Consider the following 12,772-nt stretch of genomic DNA (forward strand, 5'->3'; position numbering starts at 1 on the left):
ATGATATTTTTGTTCCTGGTAATATTGACACATGTCAAGTGAAAAACATTACAAACCAAGATTGTGTCTGAATCTAAAACAAGACTCACCTAAAATTAAACAAATGATTGATTTTCCCGTCAATATTAGTTATGACTTTTTAAAAAAACTTTCCAATTCAAACATTATTAAAATAAAGGCTGATGTATTAAAATGAATGACGATTAATAAAAAATTATAAATAAGCTGAAAAAAAATAAAAATAAATAAAGGCAGATTTATACTTCTGCATTAAGCACGATCGCATAGCCCTCGCCATGGCTGACACCAACGCGCACCTCTCAACAAATGTAACTACATGTCGCAACAACGCATAGCACAAGGTCTGTTATTGGCCGGTTTGGTACAGACCGCAATACCCACAATGAAAATCAACACAGAGGAACAGAAAAACCTACTGCCAGCTAGTGTTTCTTAAGTGTTATTGCAACACAAACAGCACACAGAGGTATAAATGCATGGCTATGCGCTGATCACTCCACGCAGAAGTATAAATCAATCTAAACACTGGTGCATTTGTGATTATAAGTCTATATCTACTATCTACTGTGTAAAAATCACATCTCGTTAAACCATTCTAGTATGCTTGAATGATAGATCTACTTAAAGAATGGCACAGAATTATTTTAGTGAGCAGTAAACAATGTCAGTATTTCTCCTATTGGACTGCGAAAATCCCAAATTTGGCATTTCTCATTTATTTAAAGACTTTGGATTTTAGTGATAAGATTTGATGTGGTAAAACTAAAAATAATCTATGAAAAATCAGTTTGGGTCATTATTATACACAACCACTCAAAAGTTCTGTCCTTTTTTATTTTTAAAGATTGTTCAATATTTCTTTGAAAAGTTTCATGCTCACCAACCAAGCCATCATATATTTTTAAGTATTATCACACTTTTTTTATGCTTTCTAATATGTTAACAATTGGTTCATGAAAAACAATTTCTTATTATTATCATTGATGTTGAATCAGCTGCTTAACATTTTTATTTTATAGTTCACACACAGCATAACAAAATCCAACAGAATTCCTACTCAAACATACCAAAAGCAACGTGTACAGTGACAAGAGTGCAGAAAAAGCCAGAGAAAGAGATTGAGAGAGGCAGACAGAAATGTGAAATGCTCTGTGTGTGTAGAGTGAAGCTGTCATGCAGTACAGCACATGGTCCTGTCACACCACACCACTCTTCAACGGTCGGAAATACCCTGAAGGCAACACATTGTTCATGTCAACCTGATCCCTTAGTGACGTTTACGGAATATACAAATCTGAAAAACAAACTAGTAAACTATTTTAGGACGTCACAGGGCTCTATTTCTGTCACATTCCATTATTTTAGCAGAAACCAAAGAAGTGTGAAACTATATAAAACAACTCTTAACGTCACACTTGAATTACATTAAGCTCTTTCTTACCACTTATAAGTGAAGATGAACAAAAAGACTTTCAATATGATCCTCACAAGTTCCTTTAGCGGTGACTCTATGAAGCAACTAATAAAATCCAAGTGGACTGCAGTGTAGCTCGTCCAGTGACGATGCCTGGCTGACAGTGGAGACCAGCACAGCAATGAGCCTCTAATGCAGAGCGCTTAGACCCCTCTCAGATCCCCCACCCTCACCCTTTGCCCTAATATGCCTTTAGCAACTGCCTTCAATCCATCAGTGTCTTTGAATGTAATTGAGAGGGTGGATGGGTGTCAGGATTGGGACGCTTGTCACAATGTCAGATCCTCTGTTCTCCTGCCTGTACATGTGTGTGTTAAATGTAGTGGCAGCTGCCTACACACCTTTTGTTCCGACACCCCCTTGCGACAACTATGCTGTCACAGCTGTAGGAAATTCAAGTTTTCAGGTCCAAAGATGCTGCAGGCGACACCCCACGCCGAAGCGTCTTCCAAAAAATGCTGCACACTACTTTTACATTTAGGGTACATTTACATGACAACGATACTGGTAGAGAAAGACTTTGCGCATAGGCGACAACATTGTCAAAACGATTCAATGTATTATGCGCGTTAGGCCAGTTGTGGGCGATGTCACTCAGTATCTTGCACAGAACAAACACAGTTATGTATTTGGTCTAAAATTGCTAAAATCTCTTTATAATATAGCGGTGTTCCCATGTTATAACGTGGTTCATCTTTCATGGCCTCGCAGTTTGGCGAATTTTTGTTTGTGCAATTTTACATGCTTTTTTTTTTTTACAGCTCATTGTGTTCTGCGTTCTGATTGGCTGTAGACCATTGTCAATCAATCTCCTCTGTGTCTCCTGTACAGTACAGAATGTGTTTAGTTTGCAAAATTAACAGAACTCTTCAATCGATAGCAGTGTGAGTTTCAACAAGGATACAAGAAGAGTTGTAACAGTCTGCAGCAGGACCATCATAAAGGGGGTCCACAGGGGATGCGCCACGACGCACCATGTAAACATAAGTTTACATCGGGGAACACACCGTTCCCTGACTCAGGACGCTGTTCATATTTCTGAATTATTTCATCCGAAATAACATTCGAATATGCGTGTCCGGTGTGTGTTACTCTGTCATTTGCGCGGCACATCCAGTGTAAGACCCCTTTAAGGATAGAGTCTGCTTTTGCTTTGTGGATCAGTGACTGCAGAAAAAAGAACATTACGCTGGATGAATGTTTGCGCCTGACAACAGGTTTTTTATTTGGTTTCATTCTGGAACTTACTGGACTTCTGGAATATACTGGACTTATTTTTCTATAAAAGTTTGAGTGTTTAATCAAGAGCCAAAAGTGTGAAAATTTTAATGTCTGTCTGAAAAAAGTGTATTAAGTGTGCAGTGAGGGGTTTTACAGCCTTAAAACATCTATAATAATAGTAAAAAATAAAGCTGTTTATTTAGCAGATTTCGCCTATTGCGTGTAATTTTTAGAACATAACTCCAGCAATAAACGAGGGACCACTGTACATTCAAATTTATAACATTTGAAAAACAGTTAAAAAGTATGTGGAAGATGTAAAACTTAAAGTGCTTTCACTCCAAGACTTTTGTTTCGGAACCTGACGCGTTTCCCCAGTTAGCGCAAATTGTTTAACATATGTGCATCCAGCAATCGCACTCTGTTCCACGCCAAAACAACCAGTCTGAAGTTGCCTGAATGAGGTGTTCTCGGTTCGATTGAAACAAGCTCTGGAGCAGATGATTGTAGTGAGAAAGCAATACGATGCAATGAACTAATGAACCAGACTATATCACAGTGTGTTATGGATATGTAACAGGCATGGCTATTTGAAGAAAGAATGATGAGTAGGGCGGGAGTCATTCCTACCGGTAAATAATCGTTTCATGTCGAATACGAAAGCGAAAAAATGTTAAAATATTAAAAAGAGCTGTTTATCCATTAGGAAAATTGACTAAACAGCAGTCTTGGTTTATCTGTTATTTCTCTCTATACTGTAAAACCTATAATGCTTTATTCAAGTCAATGTCTATGTATGAGAAAGTCTTACTTCTGATTTATATTTAGTGACAATGTCTGTGGGTGTCACTATTCAAAATGAATTATTGCTCATCTTCATAAATATAAATAAGGACTTTTGACAGCTGAGCGGGACTAAAAAAATGAACCGTGGAACTGACCAATGTGAGGAGAGTTTACTCACATGTGACTCGTTTTAACTATTTTGGTCCATTTTAGAAACTGCCCTGTTAAAGCGAACCGCACCAAGAACAAATAGCAACATTGTAACAATTTTAATCCCTGTTTCAAACAAAATCCTGATATTCTAAAAGTGCAAATGATCCAATGGTCACTTTACTATACAAAGAGCCCAAAAATTATAAATGGAAGTAAAGTGATGCAACTTAATGAACACATGTTATGCTATTATGACAATAAGGTGGATGTAGCATGTTGTAATTTCATGAATACTGCTCATTATTCATACTATGTATAATATGTTTCTAACCATTGTTAAGTAAGTTTTAATTCAAATGCATTACTCAGTCAGAGTGCAAATTTTGGTGCGATACTGATGACTTCATTCTTAAGTACTTATGGATTCCAATGGATCAAATGAGCAACATATAACAGAAAACCTTTTCTTCATTTTCCGCAGTAAATTTTTTGAAAATAAAATCAGCTTGATTGCGTTTTGCTCTTGTAATCGGTCTAAAAAAAATTCTAATTTTCAGATTTCCAAAAGGTTTCCAAATATAACGATTTATTAGTTATTAGTATCAACCATAATTTCCAAATCAGCACATCCCATAGAGGCCATGGAGAAGGAATCATAAATGGCAGTTAAGCAATAAAAGACACAAATGACAGTATCGACATGGCAGATGAAGTATGTCTAACTGTATTTTCGTTTTATTTGTCATGAAGTAAGCTGCATTTCAAACACATATAGTCCCACATACTGGGAGGGTTTATCACTTCAGATGCATTAAAAATGTACTGGCAATGAAATGATCCAAGTAGCAATGACCTGTTGCTTTCAAAACTACAGTCCTTCAGAAACAACAAAAAAACAACGAACCTCAACATTCCTGACCTCAAACTCTCAGAAGGGCTGTTGAAGGGTGTGGGAACGCAAAGGCTGTGGGCCTGTAAAATTGCAATGTCGAGAGTGACAAAAAACGTTTTACGCACAAATCACAAACTGTCAGTGAAAATGTTACAGGTCAAAAAGCTGGTATTGGATACTGTCTGTGGTTTCTCAAGAAGAGTAACTTACATAGATACAGGTTTTGGAGGGATAATCTAAGCCTCCCTATGCTACATCAAACTGGAAGGCTGTTAAACATCTTAAATGCAACAGACCAGGGCCAAGAAGATACAATTGCCAGAATAACAAAAACATTGACTGGTCATCAGTCTGCTAAGATCCTTTTTACTTTTTACCTCATCATTGCTGTTTTTGTAGAGAAAGAATTGCAAATAATCAGCTTTAGTTTTTTTACTACAATTGTGTTTGGACTATGACAGCTTTTGTTAATTCTTATATTCTCTTGTGGCAATATTGCAATGCAAACTCATTTTAATGCTTCTGAAAATAAACTAAAGATGACTTTACACAGGATATGAGCGAAGAGAGTTTCGTTTCCCCTATTTGTGAAACATCATACAAGCACAAAGTCCAGTATTAACATAAAATCAGGAAGATGATTGTTTTTCAAGGAATATAGTTCCATGTATAAGGTGTGGGCTGAAAGCAAACGTCAGATACTCCATCAGGTCTTTCCATATCCCATTTCAAAGAAAAAGCACTGTCATAAAAAGCATTTCCATACCAGGAACAGCTGCTGGCTTGTGGCCTTTTAACCAACCAGACCAAATAACTGAACAAGCACGGTCCTATTCAAATGACTTGAGGTCAGTAGACAAATATCACTTTCAACAGCTTTTTCCTAAGAGTACTTTTGAGATGTCCGTCAGTGAAATTTCCAACAGAACAATGAGAAGAATAAAATAAATTATGCTTTAATATAATAGCAACATGCTATAAAAGAATCACGCTGTCATATCTAAAATGTTCTGCGATTCAGAGAAACGTGCTATCTGGACAGACAGATACAGTTAAAGGTTAAATGTCAAGAGAAGCTTGATGAGTCCTAACAGTCAATGCAACCGGCTTCTCTATTCCCAAGTCCTTCAGCTGCCACTTGAAAAGATGGTGCCACAATATGAAATAATTTCCTCTGACCCTTCAAAGAACACTTAAATGGGCACAAGCCGAAGCGCGTGTCAAACCATGATGTATTCCAAATCAGTGAAGCTAACCAGAGTTTAGTTTAGATTTACAGTCAAACCATTTACAATTGAACTGTTTTAAAGAAAAACTGGGGTAGTCAGTGTAAAACTTGCAAAAACAAGATGTTGTCAAGAAATTGGTATTCTTTAGCCAGTTTAAGCAAGTTGCTATAGGTATTTTGTAACAGACATTCTCCATGACTCCATTTACACCTGAAATTACATTACATTTCTCTGCTCTTATCAGCACATTTGATGTAAGTGTGAATGTAAATGTGTTTTACAATAAAATCTCTTTAGATTCAAACCATGTTTATTTGTCTGTTTTAGCATTTATTTATTTCCATTTGCTGTGCATAATATTAAAACGTTGCCAGAAGTGATAATGTGAAAATTAATCTATGTTAGGGTTAATAACCAATAAACAAAACTATATTGTCAAATTGAATTGACTATATCGCGCGTCTACTTTAATGAACAGAACCTGCATATGTTGCGAATAACAGGTAATACAGTTATAAATAATATTCAGTTTGTGGAACAGAGTGATCGTTTAGGAGCCGCGCGCGAAGTATGAACAAGCACTTAGCAGTCAAAATGATAACGAAAGTGTGCACTTCATTTAAATGATCATATCGCATTTTAGAGTTATGATTATGACAAGCATGTGATATGTTTTTTCTTTCATAGCGAATGTTTACAGTGTCAGTATAACTACTCTAGCCTATATATTGTTGAATATAATCTGATAATGGCAAATGTCTGATTTTACCAGTGAATAAAATGGTCTAATATGACAGATTGCAAGCATATATCTCAAACATAATAATTCAACATCATAATTATAAGTAGAATAGAATTATTTATAAAAACCAGTAGACCTACACATAATATTATTATCGATGTTGTGCCATATGTTTGTTTTTACCGTACCTTTATTTTACATCTACAGAATCGTGAGAAAATCGTGATCTTTATTTTAAGCAAAAAACTTGTGATTCTCATTTTAGGCAGAATCGTGCAGCTCTAACTGACAGCAATTTATACAGCAAAATTATCATGGGTTTCCCTTATAATTTAGTAGTGTTTAGACAGGCTAATTATAATATAGAAGTAATGGAAATGAGCATGAGCAATTAAATCAACCATTTTCAAGAATTACAAAAAACATACATTATATCATGCAGACCTAAAAGATGTCAATGCCATTTTCCACGAGCTGCTCCGATCATAGTCTGAAGAGTTCAAGGACATGAGTAAACGTCCATTTCAACTCTATAACAAAGAGTCATCAGCAGTCAGCAAGAGGTGATGTCTTGTCTCTACAGTTTTCAAAGGTGAGGAGTGATGGGGCCCTGGTGTTAAAAAAACTTATTCCCAAAAGGTATTTAACAAGAGAGAAGCAGCCCACACACACACCGATTCTGCCATCCTATTGAACACTAAAAGGAACTCTCTCTCTCTCAAACACACACGCGCTTCTCAGAAACAGCTGACGTTTCAACAGGCAACAGCTGACAGGCTACAGGTGGGAAGAGCACAACCTCTTTAACCCTATACATCCTCTCAACCCCCAACACACAGCCCTTGTTCTCATCCACACACACACACTAACACCTGTTAGTTAGTGCCGTGCAGGAACTAAGATAAACCCTTCCTCTACCGCAGCTTATGTATTTGTGATGTCGGCTCGGCCTCCCCGTCTCCCTCTCCGTTTCCTCCACGCAGCGAGTCTCCTTGTTCTGTCAGCGTCTTTGAAAACCCCAGCAAATGTTTCTATTCTCTGTGTGTGTGCAGCAAGCAAAATGTTCAGGCAGCAACAGAAACAGGGTCACGTGCGTCGGACATGCCAGGCTTCAGAAGGAATGCATTATTACTCCGCGACTGAAAACAGCTTTTGTCTAATAAATGTAAATTGGTCCTTGAAAAGAAAATTGTGCCCGAGTATCTTTTGTTAGAGATGCCCCATTACAGACATTGTTTATGGCTGACATTATGACTGTGTAAACTGATTTGCACATTTATTTAACCATAGGTCAATCCGGGGTTATCTCATTTCATGTTTCACTCTGCTGATAAGTTTAACTCAGCTAATATGCACAAACAATCTTAAAAACAAAAAGGGCTGCGTCCAAAATCACAGACCACTCCTACTAGTAGGTATTGCATTTGAATTTAAATGTACTACTCACGCGTTAGAAAAGTACGTTCTATACAGTATGAATGTCAGTAGTAGAATGAATGGAACTCAGACGTCATCTACATCCACCATTTTGTCATCATCATGTGGCTTACCCAAATCAGTTGCATCGCTTTACTTCCATTCAAGAATTGTCTTGTGAAGCATTATGGGATAGCGTAGTGTGGAACCCATGCTGTTTCTTTTAATTCTATGATTTCGGACATACTACTCGACTTGCATATGTTTTTTTAACGTACCAAAACTACCACATAGTATGGAAGTATGCAATTTTGGACGCAGCTAAGGTCTTAATTGACAGCGGTGGTACCATGAAGAACTGTTACTAATAATAAAACTTTTGAAGGCTGCACAATATACCAAATCATAATATTGTTCATGAAAATCAATCAAACAATCATGAAACCTGTCTCGTTTGCCCAGTTAGCGCGGTTTGTTTGGCATACGTGAATAGGGCAATCGCGCTCTGTTCCGCGCCAAAGAAATCGCTCCGAGATCGCTTGAATGAGGTAAACTTGATAAATTATGATTTAAACTTATTATATTGTTATGATATTATACCTCTGCCAAGAGCTTGTGTACAGTCCGGCGCAGCTTTCGCATACCCGCACACCTCTAAAAAAATGTACTTACGCGTCACAATGGCGTATGGCACAAGCTTTGTGATTAGTCGGATTGGTAGCGGTGACGGCGGTGGACGGCAAAGTCTTATTTCAGGGAATGTGTGTTTTAATTTCAGTTGATCAACATTGATGTTCAATAAATAATGATAGATAGTAGATAGTGTGTGTTTCCTTTAATTACTTTAAAATCAAGTAGTGCACCCTTCATTCAAAAATCTCTCACTTGTAATATGCAAGCATATTTACTGTACAAAACCTGTCAGTGAACTATGAGGGCAAAAACATAAAATAAATAAATAATCGTTCAATAATCGTAATAGAGTTCAAATGTTCAATTAATTAATATTTTGATTTTAGACAAAATCCCCCAGCCCTCATTTTTTTTATTGTCTATTTAGCGCAATACATTATAATTATATCTGTCCTTGTCTTATATGCTATTATGAAAATAAAATTCCTTTGCATTTGTCAATCAAATTTATGCATGAAACCGAGTTGCTTTCTGTTGTGTATTCTCATTAAGAATCAGATGGGCCATTAAAACTTTTGTCTTTGCCAATTGGGTTGTGGTACATGGCACTCCGGTGTTCAAGGTGACCCGATTACGATTCCCACTATAATGTTATATGCCATCCTTCCCCTCTTTCTGCTCCCCAAGGTTACCTGTCTATACTCTCTACTGTTTAATTAACTACAGGTGAAGCCCCGCAAAACACTTCTATAAAAAAAGTTTGCCATTTTAAGTAGCCTTAAAACAATAACGGAATGAGTTAAAATAATTAAATATTAATTATTAAAACAATAATGAAAATAGTTTTCTGTTATGTTTAGTCAAGATTAAAAGGAAACAAATGTTTGAAAGTAAATTAAGTAATTATTGTTTTTTGATGGCTATTAGAACATGTTAATGGAAATGAAGCCACTCATTGCGTGTATGTGTGTGTGAGAGAGAAAGAGAAAATGCTTATGACAACAAACTGCATCTGTGAGATCTTTTAGAAGCTTTGCGATTGATACAATGGCTTTGGCTGAATACACGTTGCCATAACGTCATGACGTGGGTCACACACACAACACGCACAAAAGTAAATAAATTGCTTGTGATAATTAGCTTCTATTCGTTTGCATTAATTTTGTGTAATTTACTCACGTGAATACAGACATATAATTCAGTGTTTGATGCGAACCAAGCATAAAAAGCAGGATTTGTTTACTTTCCCTGGGCTCAGCTGATTTTCATCTAGTTGACGTTGTAAATAAGATAAAACATGAAGCACTTTTCTTTGTTTGATAAAAGAAAATACAGATCTGACCTTTAGGTGATAAAAACTTTATCATTTGATTTCTGTTGTGATCTCTCTCTGTGTGTGTGTGTGTGTGTGTGTGTGTGTGTGTGTGTGTGTGTGTATTCTCATTAAGAATAAGATGAGCCTTAAAATCTTTCCTTTATATATATATATATACATATATATACATATATATATATATATATATATATATATATATATATATATATATATATATATATATATATATATATATATAAAATGAAATGACTTGACTTTCAAGGTGGTGCCAAACATCCCCCTAAAACAATGGTAGAGGGGAAACACTGCAATATACTTATATCGCTGACATGTATGCTAAATTACACTTATTTTATACATCGTTCAATCAGATAGGACCTCACTATATTTATACCCACCTCCCCAGTAGTTGCTGTTCTGCTATTGGCTGAAGCAGATGAAAGGTGAACCCAGAGGTAAAAATAAATACTTATGGCGTAAATACTCTTTAATATAAAACTACTCTTAAATACTTAAGAGTCAGAATATCTGCTGAGGTTTTTACTCATTCATAGTGTTTTAAAGACTTTGACACCCTCACAGGAATTAGAATTAATTAGATCTTTTACCCATTTATTTTAATATCATTAAATAAATAATTCTGAACTAATACGCTTTCCAAAGATGAATGAAAAGCGTTACAGGTTTGGAATATGAGGGTAAATAATTAATGCCAGAATTTTGGGATAAATAAAATTTCAATTAGACCAAGATGATGATCTAAAATGTCAAAAAAAACACATAAACTGATAAAAAGAGATTGTGAGGTCATTTATGAAGATCTGTAGATACGAAAGAGCTTTTGGAGAACCAACCAGCATATGAAATTAAATGAACGTGATACTGAAACGGGAGTGCAAAATATTCAGCTTTACCATCAGATTATTACCATCTTATAAGTGGTGAGCTGGCATTACAGTGGCGCAGTGGGTAGCTCTATCGCCTCAGAGCAAGAAGGTTGCTGATTCGAGGCCTGGCTGGGCACGTTGGCATTTTTGTGTGGAGTCTGCATGTTCTCCTGTGTTCTGGTGGGTTTCTGGGTGCTCTGCTTTCCCCCACAGTCTTAAGACATGCGGTATAGGTGAACCGAATAAGCTAAATTTGCCATAGTGTACGAGTGTGAATGCAAGAAAAGACAGGTGTTTCCCAGTGTTGGGTTGTGGCTGGAAGGGCATTCGCTGCGTAAAACAAGCTGGATAAGTTGGCGATTCATTCCGCTGTGGCAACCCCTGATGAATAAAAGTACTAAGTCAAAAAGAAAATAAATGAATGAATGAATAAGCGGTGAGCATAAACCATTACAAACAGCATCATGTAACCATTTTTTTCCCTGTAACCAAACTCCACAGTTTAACATGTCAGTCCCCTAACCACTAGGAAACAGTTCTGACTAAAATTCTATCTCTCTTTCACTCTCTCAAAAAATGTCTCTAAAAATATTCCAATTCAAATGTAGACAACACAAAACACGTATTAAAGACTTCCAGCCTTTAAAAAAAAGCTCTGTAACATATTCCACTAAAGCACTTCATAAAGACTTACAGAGTTGAAGACAACCAAAAGAAGAAAGAAAGAAAAGCGCTGCCCTCAAGATGGACTGTAGGAGTGCTTATGTAGCATTTGAATAATATAAACATTGGCTGTAATCCCCAGAAGAAAACATGTAGTAGTTAAGATTCACAAAATCCTTGCTGAAGGCAGATCATGGAAAAGATGCGTAAACATTCACGTGCAAGCAAGCGTGTGGGATAAGAAAAAAGAGAGACTGAGACTTGGAAAAAAAAAAACAGATATTTCATTAATCAATTAAATCCACCTCATGAAACAAACATTAACATGAGGTAATGTTTCATACACATCTACAAATAAATATCCTTTGGCCAGAACCGACTGGCCGACTGAGCCTTGTTGTTTCAAGTGCACGATTGCTTTCAGAGCTTCATCTGAGTGAAGCGTGCATATTCACATGAGTAAACACTCACAAACACTCATACACACGCACACTAAGTGTGTCACATTGGAAGGAGAAAGAGGGGATTTTTTTTTCCTTCTCCGTGTCCCTCCTCCTCCTCCTCTGGCATATTTCCCGGCTCTCCATACTGCTGCCTGCATCTCCTGTGATGAGAAGAGGCCAGCCAGCAATCTTCCATTAAAACATGGCGGAGATCGGCCATACTGAGCCTCAAGAGCGAAGGAGACAATGTGTGCAGATGGCCCTAGACAAGAACCACAGCTGTACTGCCATAGAACTGTAGCGCCCCATGAGAGAAAGAGACAGCAGCAAGTAAAAGAGCAGAATAACGAGAAATACAGCTGCAGACAGCAATTACTGAGGCCAAGCAACTATACACACACACACTACAATTTAGATTCAGTTGTGCTCAAAATGTTAACTAAATCACAAAGTTGCAACCGTAAATAAATGGTTTTCTATAAGTTTTTGCCCATTAAGTAATGTTGTACAAAACTCTGTGAGTATCACTGTGGCAATTAGTGTTGTCACAATACTGGAATTCGGGACCAATTGATACTGGAATTTTAAAAACGCTAACATTTGAGCGCGTTCTTTAAAAAAAAACACTGATTCTATATTGTTCACTTGCTCAACAGAAATGACTGAAATTGAAAAAACAAATGTTAATTGAGTGTAACTAGGCATGGGACGATAACCGTTTCCAAGGTATACCGCGGTTTGGAAAAGTCAAGGTTTTAAAACGGCCAAAACTTTCTGCAATACCGTTAATAAGGTATGTGTAAGATTTTTTATTTACTTTTTTTTTTTTAGGACAACAGTTTCTCTAGTAGAAAAAAAAATCCAAATGTGCCATTT

General features: G+C 36.6%; 1 protein-coding gene across 50 annotated transcripts in view; it reads right to left on the reverse strand.

The window, feature by feature from the left end:
* The window catches only part of mef2d (myocyte enhancer factor 2d), a 122,718-nt gene that overhangs the window by 90,943 nt on the left and 19,003 nt on the right, over positions 1 to 12,772 (reverse strand). For 23 of the 50 annotated variants that reach the window (XM_087285141.1, XM_087285130.1, XM_087285117.1 and 20 more), the window contains exon 1: positions 1,463 to 1,618. The exons of the other annotated variants lie outside the window; for them this stretch is intronic. The gene's annotated coding sequence lies outside the window, so the exon portion shown is untranslated. Of the gene's footprint in view, positions 1 to 1,462; positions 1,619 to 12,772 lie in introns of those variants that run through there. 50 annotated transcript variants of the gene reach the window in all.

The sequence above is a fragment of the Danio rerio genome, chromosome 16, assembly GCF_052040795.2.
Source record: "Danio rerio strain M-AB ecotype USA chromosome 16, GRCz13ab, whole genome shotgun sequence".
In the NCBI taxonomy this organism is placed as follows: Eukaryota; Metazoa; Chordata; class Actinopteri; order Cypriniformes; family Danionidae; genus Danio; species Danio rerio.